This window comes from Elgaria multicarinata, chromosome 1, assembly GCF_023053635.1.
Source record: "Elgaria multicarinata webbii isolate HBS135686 ecotype San Diego chromosome 1, rElgMul1.1.pri, whole genome shotgun sequence".
Classification (NCBI taxonomy): Eukaryota; Metazoa; Chordata; class Lepidosauria; order Squamata; family Anguidae; genus Elgaria; species Elgaria multicarinata.
In genome coordinates, this window is record NC_086171.1 from 127,594,309 (window position 1) to 127,600,836 (window position 6,528).

A 6,528-nucleotide genomic window follows, 5' to 3' on the forward strand; every position below is an offset into this window, starting at 1 on the left:
TAAGGATAAAATTGGTCAAAAGGTTGTGCTATATTTGAATGGGAGCATGGCAGAGCACAACATAGACACAGGTTTGACCCCCTCCTATCTCTCTGCAGGAGGAAGCAGGTGTTGAAAATGGCCCTCTACCCAAGCTGTCACCAACTGGAGTGTCAATAGTGAGAGATGGACCAGTGCTCTGATTACACCTAAAGCAGCCCCATACATTCAACATTAAGCCTACCCTTTTAATACTTGATGTCAGCAGTGGCTGTGAAAATAATGCAGTCAGTGCTGACACGTGCGCTGTGTCTCAAGTTGAGCAGGTGTTTCACTTTCAAGTTTAGTCATGACCAGCCCCCCATTGATCTCAGTGGTACTTATGGTTTCATCTGAATTGTAAGTATCCTGCGTGGTTTACAAACATCCATCTGCTGACCATTTCTACCTGCAATATGCAGCAGTGTGTCAGACATGATTTTGCACTAAAAGAGGGTTGGACAACTGCATCAGGGTTGCAAATTAGCCACTCATCTGGTGCCATTAGGATTCGCCCTGTTCTCATCTAAATGGCAGTGGGGTGGAGGTGGAACCCAATCCTTGGAAGCTGCGCTTAATAGCTGCAGAACTGTGAAAAGTAAACTGAAAGAACTTTTACATAAATTCCACCATAGTGGATTTAGAAGGCCAATTATTTACCTAAAACAACAGGGAGTCTTGTGGCACCTTTAAGACTAAAAATGAAAAATGTTACAGCATGTGTTTTCACCCTAGGCTTGGTGTATGATATGCTACAGTTGAGGCTTGACTGAAACGTTTCACTTGTGTACACTATTGATCCTATTTCGGAATGATAAATAACAGTCAGCCCCACTTGATAAACATTTTTTGCACATACAAGCCTAGAATTTGGGCCACTGAAGAAGACCTTCTGGTCGAAACACCATTAGAAAAAGAGTGCTTTTTATCAAATCATTGGATGTTCAATTTAGAAATACAGGTGCTCTTATGTGAAAATAGTCAATTTTAATTCATTTCCTTTGTATTAAATTTTGTACTTTTTATGGTCCTTAACTTTGTTTTTATCAACCTTTGCATTCTGTTAAGACTAGTACCTTTTTGTGTGTATGTTTATGTGTTTTCATGAACCAGAATTAACTACACCAAATACATGGAATATCATCCTGAGGTGGCAGCTGACACCATGAATTTGTTAGCTTTTAAGGTGAAACGAGTCTCTTTCCTGTTTTTGTTTAACAGGCTAACATGGCTACCCCCCCCTCTGGATATGATTTACCAAACGAAATAGAAAAACCTGGAGCAACACGCAATACAAATAATATGATAGCACTATTGAAAATGAAATCCTATTAACACTAATCTAGAATTTATTTAATCAGGTGACTGTTCTTTATGCACTACCCTCAGGCAATCATAAAAGTTTTTATTATGCTTGGCAAATAATATTAACCTAGCCAGTACTTCGTTTACTCTAGCAGCACACAAGAACAGCAAAGTAGATAGAAAAAGGAGAAAATCAATCTTGCAAAATTACAACATTTCTGGATTGTTTTATTATTTTTTTTAAGGTAAAATTAACAGCTACTTCTCCAGCAAGGGGAAAATCGAAGCTAACAAACGGGGTAATTTATTGGCCAAAAAACTGGAGCCAACAAAACGAGGTGACATCTTCCTATCTGGAATGTTTTAAGTACAAATCTTTGGTTAAAACTGTAGTCAAGATATACAGAAGACAGATGAGAAAGATAGCCCCATTTCTACAACGTATATATTCAGAGCCCTTCAGTGGGGAGCAAATATGGGATCCCTGAAGCAATTATGAAAAAGCTGCTGCCCAAATTGCTTAACTGGAATACTAAAGACAGTCCCATGCGTGTGGAGAAAAGCATTGGAATACCTTTGAGGCAGCAGGATGAAAGAAATAACTCGAGGGTGCCATTAAAGCATCGTTCATGGACTACAGGCATAAGCAGAGCCCTAGATTCTGAAGCTAGTTTTTCATGACGCTGCTATGAAGGGGAAGAATTGGTACCCTTTCCCAAGTATACTCTGCCTACTTTCACATAAAGATGGCACAATTTTACATATATTTCAAATTTTCCACCTAGAAGGAAATGCAGCAGCCAGGAAAACTCTGGGTTAAAAAAGGGGGAAATGCTAGATAAAAATAGTTTCTGTAAGAGAAATGTGCCTATTTGATTACTATTTTCTATGCCATTTTAATATGATAGATGATCAATCGATAATATCTTAAATGAAAGTATCAGCACTATAATAAAGATGAACCATCTTTCAGAAAATAAGAGATAGAGCATTTTTGGTTAGAAAAGACTGATGCATGCTATTGCAGGAGCACACTTGCCTCGATGGATGTGTGGATCCAACAGTCAAAATTGCATGCGTTGTTTCAGATGCTGGATTAAGGATGTGCACACTACACACTGTATTGCCTAGCACTGACAGCCTCGATGCTGAGCTCAATGCAACTTCCTTTCAACTAAACATGGCTCAAGATCATTCTCTCTTGAACCCTTCCCTCTTAGAGAAAGTGAGGCACCTTTTCAGACAAGTATCTTAAAAGGAGCACCACCCATAATGAACACTATTTGGGGCATTAAATCAAAGTTTTGTTAAAAGAAGATGGTAATTCCAAGATCCATAGAGTAGTTCTGCTGATGTATACCATATTTAAAAGAATCTTGAGCATTTATACTGTCACGTAATTTTTTTCCCCCCAAGCGTATTGGCTCTTAGTTAAAGCGTTATGAAACTGGTCTCTATCTCTGTAATTCAGTCCTCCAAAGCAAACATCAGTACAGTATGAAAATAAGTGTCCTGGAGAATACAAATAGGAAGCATTAGATAATTACGTCTTGGGGACTGCATACTTCTCTGAGCTTCATTATTTAAAGTGACACAGAGGCTCACGATTGGTCATTCTATACACCCCGCAGGGGCTGTCTGGAATTACAGATCAGGGACCTTATTGTCATACCCCAGCTGCTGCACAAAGCCGCTCAAAGAAAGGAGATTTACGAGCATTTCAGCAGCACTGAACCAGGGCTACTGAAGCTGTACAACTGGGAGTTATAGTGACTTTAAATCTACAGGCATTATGCAAAAAGAAAATGCAGAATCTGGTGCCAAGGGAGCCCTCTAGGAGCAATAGAACATTTTTGCAAAATCTCTAAAGAATAAATTTAACAGTTATTAGAGAACTCCACCCTGTTATTGCTGTTGCTGAACTTTACATCACAAGGGAAGATGCAAGGGATTTTCAGGAAGACATCTGTCATTTAAGAGTGACAATGACCCCAACACAGACAGGCAATCCAAATCCACCCTCCAATTGGGGGGCAAGGCGGGTGGGAATCATGTTAACCCCTTAGTGGATGGCAAGAACCCTAGCCCACAAAGGCTTCCAGAAATTTCAGCAGCATCACAATTAATTGAGACATTTAGCATCACAACAGAGAAGGGGTGATAATTTAAGTGAAAATCTGCACAAAAGCTGTGAACTGGTAGTTTACTAGTTTCTATTTATTTAAAAAATGGGGGGGGATTGTTTTTAACAGGGACTTTAAAGGTGACATTTGGTTGTGACTACATGTATTCTAGTATATTTATAGGTCCCAATTCAGAGTACTTACTATTCTTTTATGAATCAACAGACATTTACACATTTAGGTCCAAGTTCAGACAAACGGTAAAAGTTTCTATAAACTATATCACTTTAGAATACTTGCAGTAGATTACATGATTCATGATTAAATGCTCATCTAAAAGAAAAAAAACCTTTCCCTAAACATAAAAGAAGTTGCATCGCCTTCTCACCAGAATCATTTTTAAGCACAGGGAGTATTTGGAGAGCAGGTATGGTGATTTAAGCATGCAGTCCATCACCAGTGATCTAAAATGGTACAATCCATATTGAAAGCAGGTTACATTGATTTTAATGGGAAAAGTAAACACATTTAACGAAGATGTTGACAGCTTGCAAAGCTTAATTACAGAAAAATGTTGTTTCGTTATGATGCTTTTCTGGTTTAGTACTAAATTGCACATCCAATAGTACAGGAAACAGCCATCAGGATGAAGCCTTAGAGGTAGTTGCACATGTATTCAGTTGAGTGTCTTGCACTTCAATCTAGAACGATCAACCAAATCTGCACAAAGCCAGAGTTGCACCTCTAGTCACATGTACAATAAAGGCAAAGTAATAAACTGGATGGTGTAAAGCTAAGATCAGGCCTAGGCAGTAGAACAGGATCTACTGGTAGATCTCTTGGTGATTTGCAGTAGATTGGCAAAGGCACTCCCAATTGCTTAACAGTTAGAACCGTACCATAGCTTAGTGGTAGAGAACATGCTTTGGCTGCAGACGGCCCCAGGTTGAATCCTTGGCATCTCCATGTATGGCTGGAAATAATCCTGCCTGAAACCCTGTGCCAGTGAGTTTCGACAATACCGGACTAGATGGACAAATGATCTGTCTCCGCATTCCAGCACCATCTCAATTAGGCTGCGGCAATGAAATCTGGGGTAATCAGAAGTAGATTTTTTGCGAGAAAGGAACATAAGATTAGTTCTGGAGACAAAGTGTGCTTGTTCTTTCATTCTAAATGTATGTCTTTTGTACTTGGTTCTAGTGGTATTAAAAAAAAAGGTAGAACTGACAAGCCTGAGGTTTGCTAGACCCCAAGGTCTCATTTGAATGGGATTATTTCATTAACGTCCATGTGTGGTTATCATGCTTATGTCATACCTTTTACAGAAGTTGCAGTTCTTCTGTTGGGAGGGGGTATCCCTGAGAAGTAGTTTCATTTCTCTGATTAAGATTCATTTCATGGTTAAGAATCATTTCTTCAAGGATCAAGTAGTACTGTTTTGGGGGAAGATGGTATAAAAAGAGAGAAGAAAGCCAGACAGCCAAAGAGAGAAGGGGGAAGACCACAGCATGAGGAAAGAGCAGAAAGCAGATTGAAGAGGTCTAGGTGCATCTTAGGGTAAAAGTACTTGTGTTTTTGCAACTTTTATTTTCTTTTAAACGTCTTTTCTTACTCAACTCTATTAACTAAATACCTTTAATTGGAAATTGCTTGATTTAATTCACTAGTAAATTGTTGTGTTAAGCTACAAGTGTCTGGAGTGTCACTCAGCCCATGTCTGCAGCCTAATCCCCACATTATTGGGAAGGGGAAGGTAAAAAGAAGGAAATAACTCTTAAGGAGGGAGAGATCCTTATTGTCCAGAACATGAAAGGAACCCTGACACATGCTCTGAAGGGATAACAAGGAAAATGTGCTTTAATCTGGGTCAAATGTAGCACTAAATCTTTTATTGTAGAGCTCTAGGGTAGCAGGATTCCACTGTACACAGTACCGCAGCTTATGTGCCAGCTGTCTCAGGAGTTGAATCTCAGTAGTTGCTTCTGCATTTAGAAGATGAGGCACCTTTAGTGTAGAACTATTCCAATACCATGACTCATATCCAACTATTGCAAAAGTGATTTCTCAAGACAGCTCTAAAGTTTCATTCCTAGATATTTAAATCCAAACACAGCTATTAGAACAGAAAAGCCTGCATCACTTGTAGCCTCCAACAACTACAGCAATATTTTATCCGTTTTTATTCAACCTGAACCAGTGTTTGCCCCCAAAAAATCCTAACTAGTATTTTACATGAAACTATTTTCCATCTTAGTTAAGTGGCTTTGACTCCAATTATCTGTTTCAAAATGTAACACCTTTTAAGTGTATTTGTTCTTAAGGAAGGTTGAAGAGTTTAAAAGCCCCAATAATTCCTTTAATTTGTGCACCCAGGACCTAGGCTTTTTCTTTAATCAAACAGATTACAGATCACTGACTGTTAAATGGAAAAATAAATGCAATATGGCAAACAGCTCTAGGACAGATTACAAGATTCATTCACAAATTATTATATCTCAGTTTCTTTAACATAGATGCTTCCTGGACAATACAGTTCCTTCCTTGATTCCCAAAAGGGGGGCACAATACAAAGGACTTGGTCTTGATCTGGAATTATGTCTTTTACGAATTCCAGATAGCAGTAGCCTACCTGCTCAACACTGAGACAAATTATCAATTAGACGAGAAACTAATTATCTTAGATCAAAAGGGACAGTAACAGAATGATGCATCTCTGGAAAGGGTCTGATCAGAGTAGCAGATGAAAATATGAAATATAATCTACTGTAAGCACAAACTTTTCATGAATTATATAACAGCATTGCTGGGACACAGCAGACAGTGGCTGAGGAAACCTAGCAGAGATTGTCAAGAACTGCACCTGCTAGCCACAGCAGTTAATCCATAAGGAAGACTATATGAGGGCACTATTTAAAAATTGATCTTATTATTTCATCACAGAAACTCCAAATGCCGTTTTGGACAGTACCACTTGGAAGGTAGTGTCAAGTGAACATTTCAAAGATGCAACATGCCATAATCACCACTATCCAATAAACAGCTAAACAATATTTAACAAGCTAATTTTTGCTGGGTCTCC